Here is a 23,515-nt window from a genome sequence, read left to right as displayed (position 1 = left end):
GCCAACCCACAGCACTGACCTCTGGCAGAATTCACCTTTACAAGCATGTTTGGCAAATGCCACTAAGTACAAAACTGATGCACTTTTACATAAATAATTGTACTTATCATCAGGGTTCAAGTGTCAGAAGTGCTTCTGCTACTCTTTAGTAAGGTTGCAAATTCCATCTGTCCATCCATCCATCTTCTGTTGCCAGGTATACACAGACGCACACACACAGACGCACACACACAGAGGCGCACACATGCACGCTAATGCGCACACACACACAGACGCACATGCGCACACAAACACGCACGCACACGCGCACACACACAGAGGTTTGTAATTATGTCTTTGTGGGGACTCTCCATTTGTTTCTATGGTGAAAACTCTAATCCCAACAATGACAGTCTACCCAGCCCCAACCTTAACCATAAGTAAGCAAACAAAATACAAGATTTTAGGTATTTCCAGTTTTGTGATTCTATTCACAGATTTTTTTTATGAAATTGAGGTTATGTTTGTGGGGTGTGGGGAGTGAAAAATATCCTTACATGGCAAAAGGTTTTTATCTCATCGTGGGGGACATTTGGTTCCCACAATGTAATACACTGTGTTCACAATTATTAGGCGAGTTGTGTTTTTGGGATTAATTTTAATAATAAACAAATATAGTGTCATCAGTCAGTCCAAAATGTTAATGAACCTGAAGCCTGAATGTTATGCAAGGGAAATAATAATAATAATCAACACTTTTATTGTCCCTGTAGGGAAACTGTCTTTACGCCTCCCACAACTTGCTCTTTTTTTTCCATAGAGGAAGTTGTCTGCGAAGGGCTGCCACCTGTAGCGGCACCCAGGGAGCTGGGGGTTAAGGGCCTTGTTCAAGGACCCACAGGCTGAGGCTGGGTTTGAACCTGCGACCTTCTGATTACAAGCACACAGGCTTAGCCCACAGAGCCACACGCTGCTCCCGATGTTCCCAGAAATGTGAGTGTGAACATTATCAGGGGAATACATGTCTGTGCACAATTATTACACAACTATTGCTGTGCAGAATTATTACACAACTATTAGTGTGCAGAATTATTACACAACTATTAGTGTGCACAATTATTACACAACTATTAGTGTGCAGAATTATTACACAACTATTAGTGTGCACAATTATTATGCAACTAAATGGAACACCTACATTTTCCCATCTCCCTTGTTCATTATCATCTTTCAAAGTGCGATTAATAAACAAACATCACATAATTTCCAAATAAACAATTCTGACATGAAATATCAATTAGTGAGCAATATAGCCACCTCCTTACGGACGCAGCAGGAAGTGTGAGTGTCCTGCAGGCTGGAGAGCTGCTGATGACGCGCTCAGCGGTCCGGACCCTTCAGAAGACTGTGCAGACCGCTGAGTGCATCATCGGCAGCTCCCTCCCCAGCCTGCAGGACACTTACACTTCCCACTGCATCCGTAAGGCCACCAGCATTGTGACTGACCGGTACCATCCAACCCACGAACTGTCTACTACCCCTCTTCCATCCGGAAGAAGATTCTGCAGCATCAGGAGCAGGTCTGCACGACTGTGCAATAGCTTCTTCCCCCAAGCAGTCCGGCTGCTGAACAGCAATAAGTCCTCCATTCATGGAATCTGGTATTTTCTTGTTCTGTTGACGATTAACTTTTTGTGCAGCAGCAACCACAGCCTCCCAGACACTGTTCAGAGAGCTGTACTGCTTTCCTTCACTGTAAATCTCCCATATAAGCAGGGCCCACAAGTTCTCAATAGGGATTATGTCAGGTGATTATGTCATTATTCTGTCATCCTTAAGGCCTTTACTGGCTAGCCATGCAGTGGAGTACTTCAATGCATGCGATGGAGCATTGTCCTGCATAAAAATCATGGTCCTCCTGAAAGATGCTGACTTTATCCTGTACCGCTGCTTGAAGAAAGTGTCTTCTAAAAACTGACAGTAGGTTTGGGAGTTGAATTTGAATCCATCTTGGCATTTTCTGGGAAAGTAGAGTGTACCCTTGGGGAGGTGGGCTCCGGCTGGGCTTAAGATACGGTTTCATTAATGAGACTCACATGGTCAGAAGGTTTGAGGTAAACGAGTCTCACTGGCTGTTTCTGAAGGTGGGACCCTCCCCCAATAAAAATCTCACGTCTTCAAATTAAAATAATAATTGTAACTCTCCACTACGATTATTCATGTTACAAGGTCCAACTGACAGCACTACTTTGAGGAAAGTTCTTCATCTTCTACCTGTGTGTTGGTAGAATAGTGATTCAGAACATGGGCTTGTGATCTGAAGCAGGCGGGTGTTCGCCGTTGTACCTTTGAGGGAGGTTCCTCACTAAATTAGCCTAGTTGTGGGCATCTCCATCACTGCAGTTTGTGAGGGCTTGGTAACCTAGCCACTTGCAGTTGTTCCCGTTTTAAGGTTCCCTTTTAATACCGCTTGTAATCAGTCAGTGGATGGCGATTTGGTGGAGTGTCCCGGACCGGCGTGAGCCAGGCAGCCGGTGGGATACTGAGCCACTACAATTGCTGCTGTTTTCTGCTTTTGTTTCGTTTATTTTGTTTTCGGGTTTCCTGTTTAATTAGTGTTAAGTATTTATGTGTTTTGTTTAGTTTGTTGTACGTAAACCGTGGGGCGCCGTTGGGGAGGCTTGGTGTTGGGTGGTGAGGATCTGGTTTGGGGGGGGGGGGTAGGTCCTGGCGATATAGCGCTGTGTGGTCGCTCTGCCTTCTTAGCCCTCCCCCCTGGTGTGTGTATCTACGCCATGTGATGTGGTGACCCTGTGGAGTACCTTCTGACAGTGTCCCCCCCCCACCCCAAGGTAATAGCTGCCGGGTTTGGGTTTCTTTGTGTGATTGGAGTGTTATTCTAACATGATTTGATTTGTACCATTTGTGGGTAATTTTTAAAGTAATTGCTTTGCTGTTTGGTTTTTCCTTTGGAGTGTTAACTGAACGCAGAATAATAAAGGCAGTGTTCATGGTCTTCACGTCCCCCAGGCGGTGATTATGAATTTGTGTGCTTTTATATCGGAGTGGGCGTAGTCGGCAGGATTTCACCAGTACATGGTGCAGATGTGACTCCCTGATCGCTCCCTGAGGAGGTTAGGTGAGATTTTTTTTTGGTTTTTTATTTTTTGGTGTTTAATTTGTCATAGTGGAAAGGCAAAGCAAAACAGCAGCATTAGTTTCCCAGGAGCCGCTACTATTTTGAGTAAATTTTGTTTGCCGGGCTTCGTTTGTGCCGTCTAGTTTTATTGTCCTATTGTCATTATGGACGACGAAGTGCAGCAGCTCAGGAATTTGTTGGGGCAGCTCCAGCCTGATAATGATCGTTTGCACCAGGAACGAGCAGAAGTTCCAGGTCCCTCTACTGCCACCCAATCCTCCCCCGCACCTCCACCTGTTTCGGTCGAGCCTCGTGTCTATACTGAACGTTTTACTTTTATTTCTAGAGACCGGAAGTGTCCAGTGTTTGGGGGCAGGTCTGGTGTGAGCTTTGAGGAGTGGGAGGAAGAGGTGCGAGTTTGTATGCGGGCCCGGCTTCTGTCGTCTGCTGATCAAGCATTTTTTCTTTTTGACCATTTAGAAGCAGAAGCTAAGGAGGAGATTAAATATGGCCCTGCTGTTGAACGGGGTGACCCAAAAAGGAGATACTGGCACATGGAGAGTCACGTCACCGGTTACAGGGTGGTCCCACACGCAACTACAACCGGATCTTATATACGCACGCTGGCCACAACAATTAATCTATCAATTCAACAAAATCACGATACCTGAAAAGATCGCACATGGAACTCATGTTTTTTTTCATTGGTACATGTCAGGGTCTTATGTTCACCAGAAATGGTTGTCAGTTCAACAAGACATGTATCAGGATGCACCAAGAGAGCTACAGAAAGTCAGTGATACCAGAGGGGCATGCAGGTACTATGCATGTAAAAATCTGATGGACAGACTGCCAGCTGTATTGCGTGTACTACATGAGATAGATGGAGAGAGCAGTGCGGAGAGATCAGTGGATGCACAGGGCCTGCTTTCACAAGTAGACCTTACCTTTATTGGAATTCTAGCAGTTCTTAGGAAGATTCTTGGGGAAGCCAAATATCTGTCAGACATGCTTCAAGCACCTTCCCTTGATCTAGCTAGAGCTGTGGACCTAATCCAGGCCCTACAGGACACTTTATGGGAGTACAGGGGTGAATCATGTTTTGATCAACCGTGACAAGATACTGTGTACAGCAAAAATGTATAATGTTGTAGTTGAGGCTGTTTTTTTTTGTGATTATAATTTTATTGTCATTCCGTCAATTTATCAGAAGGCACATACAGGACAGAGATACCACAAGAATAAATGACAAAAAAGCAGCAAGAGAAAGGAGAAAAAAGAAAAGAAAAAAAGAAAAGGAAACACAGAACAACTTTTCACACTTGACATGTTGGCAGCAAACTCATATAAACTAGACCATTCAAAGAAGCTCTTTAAGAGCAGCAGCCATATTCCTCCAGGTATTTACAGTGATTGCTTTGCCTTGTTAATCTTTGCAGTGGTATACTCTAAATAGACAATGTAATGGAGTGAGACAATCCAGAATTGCTTCAGGTTTGTATCAAGGTGTATCCATCGCTGTAGTGTGGTTTTCTTAGCAGCTGTAAAGCCTGCCTTTAACAGTTTTTTATCACGTAATGAGAACTGGTACATCAAGTCATCGTTAAGCAATAGTAAGCAAGGCTCCATGTCAAAGTATAGTCCAGTAAGATCACATTACACACGAGTGACAAGCTTCCATAAACGTTGGGTCACTGGACAGTCCCAGAACATGTAGAAACGTACCGGTAGTGTCAGTGTTGCAAATGCTGCAGTATGGATGGGGAGCAGGTTTGATGAGATACCGTTTGTAGGGTTACAATAGAAACGATGGATAGTTTTAAAGTGAATACGTACATAACTAAGGTTTTTGGAAGTAAGGCAAAGATTCGACCGCACTGTTTCCCAAACCGGGTGGAATCCTAACCTAGAAAGTTCTAAATCCCATTTTGGCAGAATCTTCAAAGGCTTATGAACGTTAAGGAGTAAATTGTTGTAAATGATTGTGACTGTGCCTTTAGATGCCTCGACAGGATCGATCCAGCTAAACATTGGGTGATCATCTAAGACAGAATTCCATGGCACAGCATAGGTCTTCATTGTGGATCGTAGCCTGAGGTCGAAGAAAAATGAGAAGCCAGGCAGACTGTATTCTTTTTGAATGTCCTGGAATGTGCGCACAACATTCGCATCAAACGTATTAGAAAATGTGAAAACCCCCTTGGATGACCAGGGGGGACAAACAAAAGCTTTATAGTCTGACAGAAAGTGGAAATTGTTCCATAAAGGAGATTGTTGACCTATTACTTTTTCGGCGTTGTACCATGCAGCTAAGGTGGATGAAAAGATACAACCAAGTTTGTGTCGTGATTTACGAAGACCTACCCCTGGGAAAGGTAAGTCCTGGAGTCCGTGGGGATGCACTATAGTCGATTCAATACCTCTCCACGACACTACACTGCCTGCGTCTGTCCAAGTGTGCATAGCCCTAATTTGAAATGCCCAATGCTAGAGCTTAAAATCAGGGAGGGCGAGACCACCGTCTGATTTGGTGCGCTGTAAAACTGAGAAGCGTTTCCTGGGTTGTCTGCCGTTCCAAATTAATTTGGATACAATGAAATTCAAATCTTCAAAATAATTTGGAGGTGGTACACATGGAATCATAAAAGACCAAAAGATAAGTGAGTAAAATATTCATTTTGATTGAACGGCATCTTCAGCTAGAGAAAGACGTGGAGACAAAAGGCTGGAGGAGATAAAGACAGCGCAGAAAGAAGATGACGTATGCAGACAAGTGACAAACCACTGTTTCACAGAATGGCCAGAGAGATGTAAGTTAGATCCAGACATTAAACCATACTGGCAGCGCAGAATGGATTTTCACCTTGTTCATGACCTTCTCATGAAGGGAGAAGGACTTGTGATACCTCCCCCCTTGAGAGCGGATGTTCTTCAGCGTCTGCATGAAGGCTATCAGGGAATTACAAAATGCCGAGCCAGAGCTACACTGTCAGTATGGTGGCCCGGTATCACAGCACAGATTAGCCAGATGGTGGACAGCTGGGTCCTAAATGGCCAGATCTGCAAGTTTTTCGCAAGCAGGATGAGGAGAGAAGGCATCAGCAGGCAAAACACTACAACCGCAGACTCCGCTCCAGACCTCTCGCAGAACTGACATCTGGTCAGACAGTTTGGATTAGCACAGAAGGGACTGCTGGGAGCCGTCAGACCTGCAGATACTCCTAGACCATATGTAGTAGAGACTGATAAAGGTCATCTTTGGCCTACAGGGACTGTTACTAGGTCAAGTTGACTGGAAAACCACCTGACAGAATGGACTTGTGAACAAAGAGGGAAGTTCAGTAGAAGAGAGAGAGAGAAGGAGGTTGTTGATAGCAGTAATAGAAATTAATGTCAAAAGGTACACAGCACATTTGACTTAAGCTAAAAGGAGGAGGTGTAATAATAGAACTACTGTTCCCATAATGCTCTATTCCCCACAGTGCTTTTGTGCCTTGTATGCAGTATTCCAGTTGTTGTATTAAACACGATCTAACCATGTACTGACAGTCCCATCTGCTCATTATACAGTTTAGTCAGGGTGATGACTGACTGATGACTGATAACTGAGGGGGACAGTTAAGTTACTTTGGTTAGTCTTTATTTATTTATTATTTTTTTATTTTGGGTTATTTCTGTATTTTTTCCCCTTTTTTTAAATTTTCTTTAATTACATTTGGTTGTTTGGAGCCTATTGACACTTGTTAGAGGGATTTAATGGACAATAAAGAGTGTGCATCCTATCCTATCCTGTAAGGCATTCAAGTTTGTCCATCAGCCCACAGGCCAGCAAGCAAAGGCAGTTTAAAGTTTATAAAAGTTTAGATGAATGCAAGTATTTTCTGGCTGATCATGTACACGGGACTGATTGCTTCCTAATCGTATAGTTTTTATTGTTTATCGTTTTATATGTTTTATCCTGATTAATTCTGCAAGGTTTTTGTGGTTTTTCGACCTCCCAAGAGCAACTTCGATTTCGTTTTGTTTTTAGTTCATACTTGGTTCAGGCAGAAGTTCTTTTGGTAAGTAGTAGTAAATTTATCGGATTTAAAATTTTAAATAAAAATAATAATTAAGTTCCGTTTCAACCCAAGTAACTTATTTTAGTGTACTCGGCACTTTATTGCATTTAACGGTACGCTAATTAATCTTTAAAGTTAAATACGCTATATAAATTTACTGGGCTGGGAGTACGGGGTCATAGTGAGTTAGTTAATTATGGGGCCGGCTCAGTGTTGCGTTTGCAACATGTTTGCCCTTCTGGACGTTAGTGTCCAGTCGGACTTCATCTGCGAGCGATGTAAGCTAGTGGACTCGCTCATGGTCAAGGTTCGCGACCTTGAGGAGCAACCGGCTCTCATCCAATGCAACAGTGAGTTAGAGGAGCAAGTTAATACGCCTTTTAGGGAGAAGGTGTGTACGCCACTAGCCAGGAGGGGGGAGAATGAAGAGCAGAGAGGTTGAGAGAGCTGGGTGACCGTAGGTCGTAGACGCAAGAAAGGGCGTACACACGTTGCAGAGGCGGCATTACCTGAGGTGACTGTGTCGAACAGGTTTCAGGTTCTTCCAGCTTTAGAGCCGGAACGGACTGGGGAGGCAGGTGGGCACTTGGGCACTGAGGAGCCCCCTCCCCCCAGGAAGAGGGAGGTTGTGGTAGTGGGGGATTCCATTATTAGGGGAGTAGACAGTTATGTGTGCACGCGTGATAGAGGGTCCCGTACGGTGTCTTGCCTGCCTGGGGCCCAGGTAGGAGACCTTCCAGATTGTGTGGATAAGCTTTTGGCCCCAGCTGGGGTGGATCCAGTTGTCGTGGTGCATGTTGGCACCAACGACATAGGCAAGGGTAGAAGGGCTGTTCTGCAGGATAAATTTATAGAAGTCGCCAATAAGCTTAGAAGCAGAACGTCCACGGTGGTATTCTCCGAAATACTCCCCGTGCCACGTGCAAGTCAGGCTAAGTTAGCTGAGATAAGGAAATTAAATGCATGGCTAAAAGGATGGTGTAGGAAAGAGGGGTTTAGGTTTATGGGGCATTGGAGGACCTTCTGGAACAGGTGGGACCTGTTCAAGCCGGATGGGTTGCACCTGAACCAGAGGGGAACCAGTGTATTGGGGAGGCGTATGTGTAGAGTAGTTGAGGAATGTTTAAACTAGGGACTGGGGGGGCAGGGAGGTTAGTTAACTATGTCAGTGGGGGGAAACGGAAAGCCCCAAATAATCATATTGTAAGTGGGCACCGTAATAGGCCTACCCTTTGTTGTCTGTATTTAAACGCCAGAAGTATTAGGAATAAAATTCATGATTTAGAGGCTTTTATCTCATCGGACTCTTATGATATTATAGGAATAACTGAAACGTGGTTGAGTGAAAAGGATGGACAAGAATATAATATGGATGGTTACACGTTGTTCCGTAAGGATCGTATAGGAAAAAAGGGAGGTGGTGTTGCAGTATATGTAAAGGAAAACTTGCAGGCAAGGGAACTTACTGATATAAATAAAACTACGGAAGCAATATGGGTAAAATTAGATGCTAAAAACTCAAATAGCCTAATTGTCGGTGTTTGTTACAGAACACCTAATATAGCTGCTGAGGAAAGCAGATTGTTATACAGTGATATTAGGACTATGAGCAATAAAAATGATGTGGTAGTTATGGGTGATTTTAATCTACCAGGAATGCAGTGGGACATTGTCACTGGCTCTTCAGAAAATGAACTGGAGATGGTGGAATTAGTACAGGATTGTTTTTTTACTCAGTTTGTTAACACCCCTACCAGGGGAGATGCCATTCTTGATCTTGTTCTCTCTAATAACCAGGACAGGATTGGTAAATTAGACGTTTTAGAACCACTTGACAGTAGCGATCATAACATGGTCAAATTTGAGGTTAAGTTTAGTGTTCGAAGAGCTAAGTCCAAATAAAAAATATATAATGTTAGGAAGGCTGACTTTAAGTGTATGATACTAAAACTAGAAACTGTGAACTGGATGGAGTTAAATAACAAAACTGTTGAAGAGGCCTGGGAATTTTTTAAAAGCACATTATTGCAAGTGCAAGAGGACTTCATACCTGTTTCCAGCAAGAATAAATCTAGGAAATTGAAACCTAGGTGGTTTACTAGGGAAATAAAGTATAAAGTAAGGAGGAAAAGGGCTTTGTTCCAGCAATGGAAAATAACTGATGATGACAGAATTAAGCAGGAATATCTAAGTCTACAGGCTGAGTTAAAAAATGATATTAGACGAGCTAAAAGAAATGTCGAAAGGATGGTTGCATTGGAAGCTAAGGATGACGTTAAAAGTTTCTTCCAGTATTTTAACTCTAAAAGAGCTCTAAAACCTGAAATTACTAATCTGCAGGATAGTAAGGGTCTTATAATAGTAAACGACATTGATATAGTAAATGAGTTCAATGATAGTTTTGCACGGGTATTCACTGTTGAGGACCATAGTAATTTACCAGTTATTACCTATCCAGCATTGTCTATAGCTAATATATATATAACTGAAGCAGATGTTTTGCAAAGCCTAGCTAAGCTCAAAATAAATAAATCACAGGGCCCTGATGGCATCTTACCTATAGTGTTAAAAGAGATGAGGGATGTTATTTGCTGACCCTTAACTTTACTGTTTCGAAAATCCTTATCTGAAGGTGTGGTACCTTCTGATTGGAAGCACGCCTTCATAACGCCTATTTTCAAAAAAGGGGATAGAAGTAATTTGTCTAACTATAGGCCAATCAGTCTAACTTGTATAACTGGTAAAGTTATGGAGGCTATAATCAAAGAGAAAATGGTAGATTACCTGGACTCCAATAACATTTTGCGGGATAGCCAGCATGGATTTAGGAGAGGTAGATCCTGTTTAACAAATCTGTTGGAGTTTTTTGAGGAAGCTACTCAGGAAGTTGATGATAAGAAGGCCTATGATGTCATCTACTTAGATTTCCAAAAGGCTTTTGATGTTGTCCCCCACAAGAGGCTCCTACTTAAACTCAAAGCGACAGGTATTTTAGGTACCGTAGCGACCTGGATTGATAACTGGTTAACAGATAGGAAACAGCGAGTAGTTATAAGAGGCACAATGTCACAGTGGGCTTGCGTTCATAGTGGGGTACCGCAGGGTTCGATTTTAGGACCACTATTGTTCCTAATTTACATAAATGATATGGATACCAATATATACAGTAAACTGGTGAAATTTGCAGATGACACCAAGGTGGGTGGTGTAGCAGATACTGAATTAGTGGCTCAGCAGCTACAGCGGGATCTTGATTTAATTAGTGACTGGGCCGATACCTGGCAGATGAAATTTAACGTCGATAAATGTAAGGTACTCCATCTAGGGAGCAGAAATATAAAGTACAGGTATTTCATGGGTGTCACTGAAATAAAGGTAGCTGATCATGAGAAAGACCTTGGTGTGTATGTTGATGCTTCCATGTCCCATTCTCGCCAGTGTGGGGAAGCAATAAAAAAGGCCAATAGGATGTTGGGGTATATCTCCAGGTGTGTGGAGTTTAAGTCAAGGGAGGTAATGCTAAGATTATACAATTCCTTGGTGAGACCTCACCTAGAATATTGTGTGCAGGTTTGGTCACCATATCTTAAAAAGGACATTGTGGCCTTAGAAAAGGTGCAGCGTAGGGCCACAAAAATGATTCCTGGTCTTAGAGGAATGTCATACGAGGAACGGTTACTTGAGCTAAATCTGTTCAGTCTCAAGCAAAGGAGACTGAGGGGGGACATGATCCAGGTATATAAGATTCTAACAGGTTTGGATGCTGTTCAACCAAATAGTTACTTCAGCATTAGTTTAAATACACGAACTCGTGGCCATAGGTGGAAATTAGCGGGAGAACATTTCAAGCTGGATTTAAGGAAGCACTTCTTTACACAGCATGTAGTCAGAGTATGGAATAGCCTTCCAGATAATGTAGTGCAAGCTGAATCCTTGGGTTCCTTTAAATCAGAGCTAGATAAGATTTTAACGACTCTGAGCTATTAGTTTAGTTCTCCCCAAGCGAGCTTGATGGGCCGAATGGCCTCCTCTCATTTGTATAGTTCTTATGTTCTTATGTTCTTATGTATAATGACAGACAGACAATATGTAAATCAATTTTGAAATCAGCCTATGGCTGGGCAATATTGTACAATAGTAAAGTTTTTTTCATAGGAAATGATATTGATAATTATCACGATATAATTTTATTCTACATTTTTACTTAAAATTCACATAATTGCGTTTAAAAAGGCAACGTGAAAATTGAGAACTCGCATCTCTGGGGGAGCAGCTTCAGGCCACCAGTCTGATGGCATGACAGAACAGGATGGCCCTGGATTGGCTCCTGGCAGAGAAAGGGGGAGTGTGTGTGCTGTTCGGGGATCAGTGCTGTACATTTATTCCCAATAATACAACCCTGGATGTTTCATTTACTGAGGGTATGAGAAAGTTGCAGGGGTTACAGGATGAGATGGCGAGAAATTCGGGACAACATGACGGGTTGTTTGACTGGTGCTATAATATGTGGGGTAGTTGGCAGTAAGCCCTTATGAAAGCACTCTGTGTGCGTGCTGTGTTCATTCTTGCTTTGCTACTAATCTTTTGTTGTGTACTTCCTCTTGTTCGCTCCCTAGTGGGAAGAGCGCTGTCTCAGCAGGCGACTATAGCTGCAATGTTTAGAGTGGTGGGAGGACCGTTTGGAGCGGCAACCTCCTGGACCAACACGGAAACAGATGGCGACATAGACACCTTGGATACGCTCCTGCCCATAGCTGAAGTTCGGCCGTACCGCCTGTGAATACTCCATGTTGGAAACGCTGCAGCCTGCCTGCCGCCCACGACACCTGGGACTTTCCTGCTCATGACAGAGTGCCTGTTATAGTAATCTACAGTGTTATCAGTTAACCTTTCAGTTATCTTTGCATTAGCCGTATATGTTTATGTAATGAGCTTGTGGTAGGTGATGTACTCCTGGTAGATTATGTATTCCTGATAATATATGCAATGTATCCTGGGGAGTTCATTGCTGTTGGTTGATTCTGAGTGTTGATAGTTTGTGAGCCATGTCAGCCATGGACCCCGAAGGGGGGCCGCGCCTGTGGCGGGCTGGGAGTGGAATTTCCCTAGATCTTAGGGTTTTAGCCCTCCCTCCTAGGCTGGATGGACAGAATTGTGTGTGGGACTCTTTAGAATCCCAAAGGGGGGAAATATATGGGATATTATTTAGCACTATACAATGTAGAATATAATCATTACGGTATTATTAAAAAGCATGCCAAATACCCGTGATGTAATCATTATAATGTAATCAACACAATGTAATCAATTGAGTATGTATTTGCACCTTGTATTAGCCTCAAATGTTCTGTTAGCTACTTTATGTTAGCCCTGAATGCATGAATATCCACCTTTATTAGTGTTATGCCTTATCATTATGTTGAAGGACAAATATATTATCAACCCTCTAATTAGACAATGTGCAACAGGCTCACCAAAAGTTCACGGCTGAGCATTTTTAAAAAACCAAGTGGAGATGGTCGCACCACCATTACGTTCGGCTGAGGGACCAAACAGTAAAAGAATTGATGGACAAACTTATCACCTAGGGGTGTGGATTGATGTAAAAAACAATGATTGTGAATGGTTGAAGGAATGATGATGCTTAAGTGACGAGATATTGTTAAATGATAAGAACTTGTATAAAAATAGGTATAAAACAGTACTGGACACACTTTAAGTGTCCGGCCTTGGTTGTAACTTAATTGTTGCAATAAAGACTGAATTTGGATCTACACCAGCGGCTTCTGACTTCTGATTTAGCAGGGAATGAAAAACCACAAAACTAACATTTTGCCTTTTTCCCCATCTGTAACTGTTATTATGTTATTATCATTTAGAACTGAATATCCATACTCCCTTTTAATCTCATGCATCTTTTTTATCATTCCCCAGACTTTACTAATGTCAGTTTCCCGTCCTACTGAATTACAGAAGGACCTCCAAAACTCCCTCTTTGCTCATTTAACTACCCTCCTTACGTTAGCCTGCAACTTTTTGTACTCAATCAAATTCTGAAAGTTGTGAGTACTTTTTAACATTGTAAAAGCTTTGTTCCGAGACTTAACTGCAGTATCACATTCCTTTGTTTACTATGAGATCTTTGGTTAGTCTGCTTTGCTGCCTCTAGAATTACTGCATCATGGTTAGATTTCTTTTGTCCGACATAAAGCCGGCCCTGCAAAACGTCACCTAACGTCACCAAGTCACATGGTACAAAAACCTACAAGACGATCGTGACAGATCGTGCAGCACGTGCAGAGAGCAAGTAAGATCGTGCAGCACCTTTCAGCCGGCGTAACTGTAAATGTCGCTACTATGTGCCCCTGGCTTATTTTGTAAATGTCTCGTAAATGTTCTTGTTTGTTTTGTTAATCTTAATGGTCACTGGTCAGCTATTACTTCTGTTGTAATTTAAAGCTTCAATAACAAAAATAATAAAAAAAACCTCTCAGCCGGCTGCACAAACTGGAACTGCCTCCGTGACACAACTTTGCCCTTATTGGCTGAACAATTTTAGTCACACGCATGACGTTTGTATCTCTGGAAGTTCCGATACGTTATCTGCTATTTCTCCCGAAAAGCCTGTAAAGAAGTAAAGTTTCAATAAATGCTCTAATAGTACACATAAGTTAATCATTTATTTATTGTTAGTTACTGTAATGTTGCGCTGGTTTATGTGTTTAATCGTCTAGTCTGTGAAGAAGGCATTCAAGTAAGAATTGCATTGTATTCTGTGCATGACAATAAAAACTTTGAATCCTTGAAATAAATGTATTTGATCTTTTTCCTGGCAGCTATCTTTTCACTGCTAGCACTTTGGATCAGGAGTTGGTTATTGTAGAAGAGGTAATGTGCATGCAGGTGATATTTTTATAGATGTATCTACACCCTTTTGGAAGTGCGGCCATCTCAGTCAGGTCTCGCACTACGAGGAGTAGAAGTTGTCTAGTTTGGCTGCTGTCAGTTTATATTACAAGTTTATATTACAGTTTATATTATTATATTACACTCCTGCAGCCGCCGGCAGATGGCGCTCCCCCTCACGTCAGCTGCAGTCAGACCTAAGTGAAGTCGAACGCACCCAATGGCTCCTCCCCATTCCCAATTATCAAAAAAACCCACTAATTGAATGGGTCGCGTAATTATCGCTATGAATTCTGGGAGTCTGTGCAACTTCAAGACCGCAGCTCTCGTGTTACTTATAACAAGGAAGGAACATTATTCTATATTTTTAATGGCGACCGGATGATTGATTGATATAATGTAGTGTTTCATTCTATATCCTGTTTTGATAAGATATCGACATTTCGTAAACATTCGATATACAGTTAAACCATAATTGGTCCGTCTTGTTTCTTTGTCACCCAGAAACTTCACAACTGTGTTGTGAGCGGATTTTCAGCGCTTATATGTTTTTAAACTTGTCTTAAAATTTTGTGGTACTTCTACGTTTCTGCGCTTTTGTAAATGTAGATCGTATGTTTTGTCATTTGATTAAAGCGTTTGAAGACTTTGCAGCGCGCTGACACCAATCGGCCACCGTAGCTTAGCAACCGAATCATAACAATTCTTTTCCGTTTAGAGTTTTCATTTGAACATTTAAAGCAGCTCAGACTTGCAGTTTATCAGCAAGAGAGAAGACGCGAAAGATGTCCATCGTGAAAACCACCGTGCATCTCCAGAGGATTGACTGGCTGCTGCCGAAAGGTGCAGTCAGTGTGCGGATCGCCCCGGAATACATCCCCGGTCCAGTTGGCCGAGGTAAGGATGGCAAAATGATGCCCAGACTAACTCAGCACTTAAAGAGTTAAAGTCAGAATATGCTTGACTAGTCTTCTTGAATCTTCTGTTCTATTATCTTGTTTTAGAAGTACATGTCTAAATAATAAAGTAGTTCACCTTTAGCTTTAATATACGGGAGTCTTTTTGCATGTCTTCTGCTTTATATAATGAAATCAGTAAAATCTGTGGCTGTGCTGTGTTTAAACATCAGAGAAAATCATCATGAAGTGGTAAAGTAACAGCTGAATATGTCCTAATATACGGTGTTTCCCCGAAAATAAGACAGGGTCTTATATAAATTTTTGCTCCAAATGACGCGTTACGGCTTATATTAAGGTAGTATTTTCCCAAGTATAACATGCTACAGTATATTTACCGGTATTCATGAAAAAAATCCACATTTATTCAAACACAGACATCATGTCATCTTCTAACAGTATCTTTCCATGTAAACAATTTGACGGTGAATTTATTCATGAACAAAATTCTGCTGTATACTGCATATGTTTATTCAAATATAGTCGTAATGTCATGTTCTTCTGGAACATCATCGTAAATCTCCAAGTTCCAAATTCCGTCCTGAATATCTCGCAACTCAATTTCCTGTAGAACCAGTGTCCCCAATCTCTCATGTTTAGCAATAGCTCTGTCCTTAAATGAGCGCCTCTTGTCCATGTAGCCTTCTCGTAGTATAACCGCATCTCATTCTAGTTACCGTACAATCAATGGGACAATAACTAGGGCTTATATTACGGGCTTCTTGAAAAATCATGTTAGGGCTTATTTGCTGGGAAACGCGGTAGAAATCAGAAAAAGCATAAATCTTAGTTTGGTACCTTGAGAGTGAATAAATAATGCAACTTATGGAAAGTGTAAGATATGTAAAGGATTTGACTTAATAGTCAGTTATTGATGCCAGCATTTGGATTGAGTGGGCTGCTATATTTGATGCACATGAACCTTTCCAGTGTTGTTTTTCGCTGTTGTTCTGCGTATCAGGGAATCTGTGCACAAACTGGCTTGTTTTTATAGGTCAGGTTCCCCTGCTGAAACGCAGACGGCCCAAGTCAAGACCAGCGCATAAGTTTCCCAAGCGTGTGTTTCCTGTATCCAATAAAGACGGCAGAATTTTTCTTAGTGTGCAATACCGACTGCCAAGTGTGATATCTGTGATGGTTGTGATGTAGTGTTGTTGTACAGTGACATAATGTTTCATTTAAATTAAATATGCTGTCCCCTGTCTTTATAATCCCAAAGGACAAACCAGTTCCAGTGATGCTGGCCGTCTGAAGAAGTGCCGCACCAGGCCGCCTGCAGCCAGCTCCCTGACCACGTCTGCCTCTCCTGGATCTGCTGCCATCCCGGTGGCAACCAGCAGGGGTCAGCAGGGCACAGGCCGCCGTAGAAATACGGCGGGAGGCCGGTCAGGGCGAAGAAGGAGGTATGACCAACAGAAGGGGTTAGAGCCTAAGCCCAGCTCACCAACCTTCTCCTCCTCTTCATTTTTATTTCCGTCTTCAGCCCCCTCCTCTTTTGTTTCATCCCCATTTCTTTTTATGGGCTCCTCTGTTTTATCCCCACACTTAGTCACACCTGTAAGCCCAGCTCCACATCCATATTCAGCTCCAGGCCTGGTTCATCTGACCCCTCTGCTTCAGGCTCCAGCACAGGCTGTAGCCGCCTCATCTCACCTGGAAAAATTCTATTGGTTGTATAACTATTATGTAACCAAGTACTCTAAAATGACCTATGACGCCAAGTGCTTTACTGAGTACTGGTGTCAGGAGTTTTGGAACAGACATTTAAATGAAATTAACTTAGCGAAACAGGGGAAGAATGAGGATAATGAGGGTACTCATTCATCCAAGAGGCGTAGGATTGATGAAGATGAGTTCATCTTTCCTATTGATGCACTGGAGCAGCTAAGTACCATGCCCAGGGCTCAGGAGATGGGTGTGGAAATGGGCTATCAGTCAGATGCACATAGCTACATTTCCCTGTAGATTCAGCACATAATTACACGAGAGTTGTCATACATACTTAGGATAAGATAAAATTAGGTTATGTTACCATATAGTTCTATAGCATAAGGTACTATAGGATAAGCTTAAGATAGGATAAGGTTAAGATAGGACAAGTTAAGATACTCTTAACTTGTATGCCATTTTATGTTTTACAAAGACATGATAAATTACCATAAGTTTAGGATAAGATTATATGAGATAGGATTGCATAGCATAAGATAAGAAAGATAGGATAAGATAACATAGAATAAAATTAAGATAGGATAGGTTACGGTAAGCTTAAGATTGTATAACATAGGATTAGATTAATTATAAATAAAGCAGTCCTCCTTAGAGGGGGTGTGGTGGAGGGAATATTTAAGAAATAAAAATAGGATCAGTTAACATAAGGTAAAGATAAGATTGTATAACATAGGATTAGATTAATTGTAAATAAAGCAGTCCTCCTTAGAGGGGGGGTGGTGGAGGGAATATTTAAGAAATAAAAATAGGATCAGTTAACATAAGGTAAAGATAAGATTGTATAACATAGGATTAGATTAATTGTAAATAAAGCAGTCCTCCTTAGAGGGGGGGGGTGGTGGAGGGAATATTTAAGAAATAAAAATAGGATCAGTTAACATAAGGTTAAGATAAGATTGTATAACATAGGATTAGATTAATTGTAAATAAAGCAGTCCTCCTTAGAGGGGGGGTGGTGGAGGGAATATTTAAGAAATAAAAATAGGATCAGTTAACATAAGGTAAAGATAAGCTTGTATAACATAGGATTAGATTAATTGTAAATAAAGCAGTCCTCCTTAGAGGAGGGGTGGTGGAGGGAATATTTAAGAAATAAAAATAGGATCAGTTAACATAAGGTTAAGATAAGATTGTATAACATAGGATTAGATTAATTGTAAATAAAGCAGTCCTCCTCAGAGGGGGGGTGGTGGAGGGAATATTTAAGAAATAAAAATAGGATCAGTTAACATAAGGTTAAGATAAGCTTGTATAACATAGGATTAGATTAATTATAAATAAAGCAGTCCTCCTTAGAGGGGGGGTGGTGGAGGGAATATTTAAGAAATAAAAATAGGATCAGTTAACATAAGGTTAAGATAAGATTGTATAACATAGGATTAGATTAATTGTAAATAAAGCAGTCCTCCTCAGAGGGGGGGTGGTGGAGGGAATATTTAAGAAATAAAAATAGGATCAGTTAACATAAGGTTAAGATTAGATTGTATAACGTAGGGCTACAGTGAAGAAATCAAAAATTTCAAGGCAGCATGAAGGTAACGCACAATCAGGGATGTGCAATTTCTGAGGCATGTATTCAAAAAAAGTATTTTAATTGTGTTTTATGATTCATATTTGAGTTCATGAAATAAAATGTTTTTTTCTACAGACTTTGATCAGTGTTTTTGTATTTTGTAAAATACGAGAAATACTGTATGCATGGTAATGTCAGGTGTGCAAAATGTTTGTGCTAACAAAGGACACAGAGCCCTTAGAAGGGCACAGAGCCCCAGGGAACTTCCAAGCAGCAGAGCAGATTCCAACAACCGAGGATCAAAGGAAAGAAAAGATACTGGCAGGAAGAAGATGATCTTGTGGCCAAAGGTTAAAAATGTAGACGTTTGGAGAACAAATGTGTTACAAATGAAATATTATTTGAAATGTGCTACAGCTTAATCATTTTATCATACATCCATCCATCCATTTTCCAAACCGCTAATCCTACTGGGTCGCGGGGGGTCCGGAGCCTATCCCGGAAGCAATGGGCACAAGGCAGGGAGCAACCCAGGATGGGGGGCCAGCCCATCGCAGGGCACACTCACACACCATTCACACCTACAGGCAATTTTTTAGCAACTCCAATTAGCCTCAGCATGTTTTTGGACTGTGGGGGGGAAACCGGCGTACCCGGAGGAAACCCCACGACGACATGGGGAGAACATGCAAACTCCACACACATGTAACCCAGGCGGAGACTCGAACCTGGGTCCCAGAGGTGTGAGGCAACAGTGCTAACCACTGCACCACCATGCCGGCCCACAAATTTAAACAAATTCATTTTAAATAACTTTAATCTCAGAGCCAATTGCCATGTGCCCACAAATATTTCAATTATTATTGTTTATGATTATAAATGCCGAATACATTACTGGAGCCTTCGATTTAGCATACACAGTGCCCTCTACAGGATTCTGTCGAAACAGCATCTCTCAACCTCGTTCACAAGATTTGTCTTTTTCACAAAATGTTTTTCTTTGTAAATCCCAAAATCTTCCTATAAATGTATGTATGAATGCTTCTCGTCTTTTTCAGTCACACGAAGCCTTTATAAATGAGCTCCCCGATTAATCTGTTTACATGAAAACATCTTAATTGCGTTAAGGCATGTAAACGTAGCCACCTAATGAAAGGTAACCACGTGACTTAGCAGACTGCATGTTCCTCATCTCCTCTGTATGGACCATAGAGCTGTGTATCGGAGAGTCTGACAACACGCTACGTTTCAAGATACAGGCATTACAATTCAATGCGCTGCTCTATTTTACCATTCTTTTTTTAAAAAATCTTCTTTTAGAAAAACATGGCACATTATAGAGAGCACACCACCAAATGGATGAAATCTGAGTAAAAACATTTGATTTTTAACGCAATCAGAATAAAGGGGTCTGCATTTATCACTGTCCCTGTAACAATCCAGCATCGTAGCACTACAGCTATTTCGGATTCAGCCAACGAATAACGTTGCTAGTCAGCAGCCTTGTGCAAGCTACTGAAAATTACTAATTACCAATTACTGCATATAAAAGTAATTATAATAAGGGTGGGATTCGACCGTGTGTCTGCCTGGGGGGTCGCCGGCCAGGATCGCCAGCAGTTTGGACGTGTGGTTGGTCATCAATGTGCTGCATCAGCGTCTGCTCCCTCTGCCTGACCTGCCCTGTATAATTACATAATCAAGGAAAATAACAGTGGGCTAAAGGTTGCATAGTGATCACAGTAACATCGCGTCGATGTTGAAATACATGGTGCAAACAAAAGTAGTGGAATTACACTGACGAGTTACTACCAACACTGCTAGGCAGCTAGGTTTGCTAATGCTAACGTTAGCAGCGCACCCATATGCTACTTCCTCTCGCAAGATAAGGCAGCGTTACTGTCACTGTGTAAATACAATGAGATCTCTTTGGAGCAAGCCTGTCGATACCATGTTAAGTGTAAAACCACAAGTAAAATACCTAGAAAAATAATAGAAATATAGATGGTGCTGAACCATGGTGAACAGTGGAGTCATAACAGAGGCTGTGCATTGTGTTCAGTCACCTTTCACTGTAAATCACACATGGGTTCACAATCTTTTGTGTCTGCTCTGAATCCCTCAGGGCTGGAGTGAAAACTCCATTCACACTAACATGGTGCCAAGGGGTATTGGGTAGACATGATTCTATCCTTTTTGGAAGTAATTTGTTTTACTGATTTAAATAAGTTTAAAAAAATTTCAAAATATAAGGATAGCTCATTGTATCCAAAGGGATGTGCCAAGCTTGCAGTGTTGATGTGCTGCCACCTTCTGGGAAAATGATGAACTGATTTTCAGATTAAGAACAAGTATGGTTTTCTGGTATCAGGTGAGAACCGTTCATGCTGCGAACCTATGCTTATGGGTTAGGGTTAAGCTTGGGTCTAGAGCTCAGGGTACTTCCAGGCTTGGAGGCCAAGGGTAAGGTCTCTCTTTCCCCATGTAAGCATTTAATGATGATCCAGCACCAGGGCTTGGGTAAGTCACCACGAGTTGGGAGCCTCATTCCCCAGGTAAAGGATGAACGATGTCCATCCATCCATCCAGGTAATGCTAATACTTAAAAGTAAATAGCATAATCATACAATGATAAGAAAGAGAATAAGGCAAAAACATTTCTTGAAATTTGGCCTGAGGGTGGCGCTAGAGTGATGGATGGATTGAACCCAAATTTGGTATGAATAGTTGGAACTGACCTCTATCGATGTGCCAATAGACTCCCATGGCAAAAAGCATAATAATAGTGAAAACTACTAAAAACTATAGGTATCCTAATAATAATAGACTGTCATCTCTAAATTGCCCACAGTGTGTGAGTGAGTGCATTCCCTGCAATGGACTGGCATCCCATCCAAAAGTATGCCATTGTGTCCTATGCTACCTGGGATAAGCTACAGGCCCTCGTCTCCAGGATATGTGGTACGAGGATGGATGAATAATAATCATGTTTATTTCAATTTCAATTATTGGCAAATATAAACATGTACCAAGGATAATAGCAATAAATACAGTATGCCAAAATAAATGCTAGAGGAGAATCCTGCAATTCCTGCCCCAGTCCTGGGTCTGGGGAGTTTATTCTCACTGAGATTGCATAGGATTCCTCTGGCTGCTGTTTTTCTCCCATACATGTGAAGTGCTACTTCTTCATTGCCCACATGTGAGCCAGTATGTGAGCCCTGATCCGGGCTACCATCCCACCCAAGGCATTTCCATTGTATGCTGCTTCCTGCAGTCCTGCAGTGGATAAAACTAAAGGACAATGGTTTGTTGATTTATAGCACATGTATTATTATATTTTATATTGTTCAAATACACATTACTCAGTAATAACTTAGTAACTACTCAAGTACAAATGATGAACAAATACACTAACTTATGATTAAGAATGAACGAACGTGGGATCAGTATATAACTAATACTTTCTGGTTAATTAATAAATTAAGTAAGAGTGTACTACTTCAGGGGCGGCATGGTGGTGCTGTCATGCCCGGCTCGTACGATCCTCGTGTGTGCCACGCCCCCTGATTACCCACGTGTGCTTCCCTGATCTTGCCCAGCTGTGTCCACTTATTTTCGTCCAGTCTCGTCTATTTCAGTCCATGACTTGCCTTAGTTTCTGGTCCGTCATTGATGTTAGTTAGTCTTAGTGCTGTCTGCTCCGTCCCGATCCCGAATAAATCCCTGTTTTCCCCGTACTCCGCCTGCTTGACTGCTTCCTGCCCGCTTGTCAGCCTGTGCGCACTACCCGCTTTAACCAGCGAACTCTGACAGGTGCACTGGTTAGCTCTGTTGCCTCACACCTCTGGGACCCGGGTTCGAGTCTCCGCCTGAGTCACATGTGTGTGGAGTTTGCATGTTCTCCCCATGTCGTCGTGGGGTTTCCCCCCACAGTCCAAAAACATGCTGAGGCTAACTGGAGTTGCTAAATTGCCCGTAGGTGTGTGTGTGAGAGTGAATGGTGTGTGAGTGTGCCCTGCGACGGGCTGGCCCCTCATCCTGGGTTGTTCCCTGCCTTGTGCACATTGCTTCCGGGATAGGCTCCGGACCCCCCGCGACCCAGTAGGATAAGCGGTTTGGAAAATAGATGGATGGATGTACTACGACATTATTTGTGCCCCCTCAAGTAAAGTGTTGCTCCTAACTCATCTGGTCTTTTTATATGTTGTTAAAACATACTGAATTAATCCCTGCAAGAAATTCTTTGAGGGGGTTAGAGAGAAAATGCAGGAGACTGAATCCAGGACCTCAGCTATATCTTTTTTAAGTGTTTATGTGTAAACAGTCAAGACTTAACTATATGGGCTCATACTAAAATTAAAAATTCATGGCAAAGTGTTACTCCATTTTGAACAATATGAGCAGAGTATGCACAACCTTTTTATGTGAGACACAGCTATATGCACTATATATTTGTGCTTCCCCTAGACTTCCTGAGACCTTAAATAGTGTGACATTTGCAATAGCGAAAGCCTTCGTTTTAAAGATGACTTTTCATGGTTTCACTTGAAATCATGTGGAAAGATCACATCTCCACCCACAAAGCTCTTTCATATTTCCTGAGAGCCTGCTGCAGTGGGCTCTTGGGCAGGCAATATTGTATGTAACAGACCAATAAAGGAGGATCACTGTTTGAGGGTACTATTATAGCACTTGATTTATATTACTTATTATCCTCAGTCTTGATAGAATGGTAGACTTCATTGATAAGGACCTACAGTGGTCTGTCAGTAAACCTACAGCTTGGACCACTACCTTAATTTCAGATCAGGTCAGGTCAGGTCAGGTTGGGGAGATTGCACTGGAATAGGGTAGTAGGGACCTTGCGAGCTGGATCACCCTCAGGGAATCATGCCACATGGTCATAGTGCTGTACCTGACACTTACAATGCAGGTAACCTGACTCACGCGGGACTCCCTGAGCAACCACTCATTTGACACGAAGTTAAACCAGTGGTACCCAAGGATTCTCCGAAGAGACACAGTACCAAAGGAGTCCAGTCTTCATCTCTGGTCACTGGATAACGTCCATGTCTAGCAGCCACACAGCAAAATAAGGAGCACCAGGAGACCTTCACCGTCTTACAAAAATATCAGGAGTGCCACAGACCCCATTCCAGCGACTACATGACCCCCATGCTCTCCCAATCCATCTACTGACATGATAGGAAGAGGCACGAGAGACATGAAT

The 23,515-nt window shown here is 42.0% G+C and overlaps 1 long non-coding RNA gene across 2 annotated transcripts; it reads left to right on the top strand.

Annotated features, from left to right (window-relative positions):
* Positions 1-17,397: 17,397 nt before the first annotated feature.
* On the top strand, positions 17,398-18,172 carry LOC125722539 (uncharacterized). 2 transcript variants are annotated; one of them, XR_007386451.1, is made up of 3 exons: positions 17,398-17,534; positions 17,654-17,770; positions 18,122-18,172. It is a non-coding gene; the product is annotated as an uncharacterized LOC125722539 (long non-coding RNA). The 2 variants fall into 2 exon arrangements; XR_007386450.1 differs by lacking the exon at positions 18,122-18,172 and adding an exon at positions 17,888-17,968.
* The last annotated feature ends 5,343 nt before the right edge of the window (positions 18,173-23,515 follow it).

Source organism: Brienomyrus brachyistius, unplaced genomic scaffold (genome assembly GCF_023856365.1).
Source record: "Brienomyrus brachyistius isolate T26 unplaced genomic scaffold, BBRACH_0.4 scaffold39, whole genome shotgun sequence".
NCBI classification, from domain to species: Eukaryota; Metazoa; Chordata; class Actinopteri; order Osteoglossiformes; family Mormyridae; genus Brienomyrus; species Brienomyrus brachyistius.
This window is presented reverse-complemented; position numbering and strand designations above follow the sequence as displayed.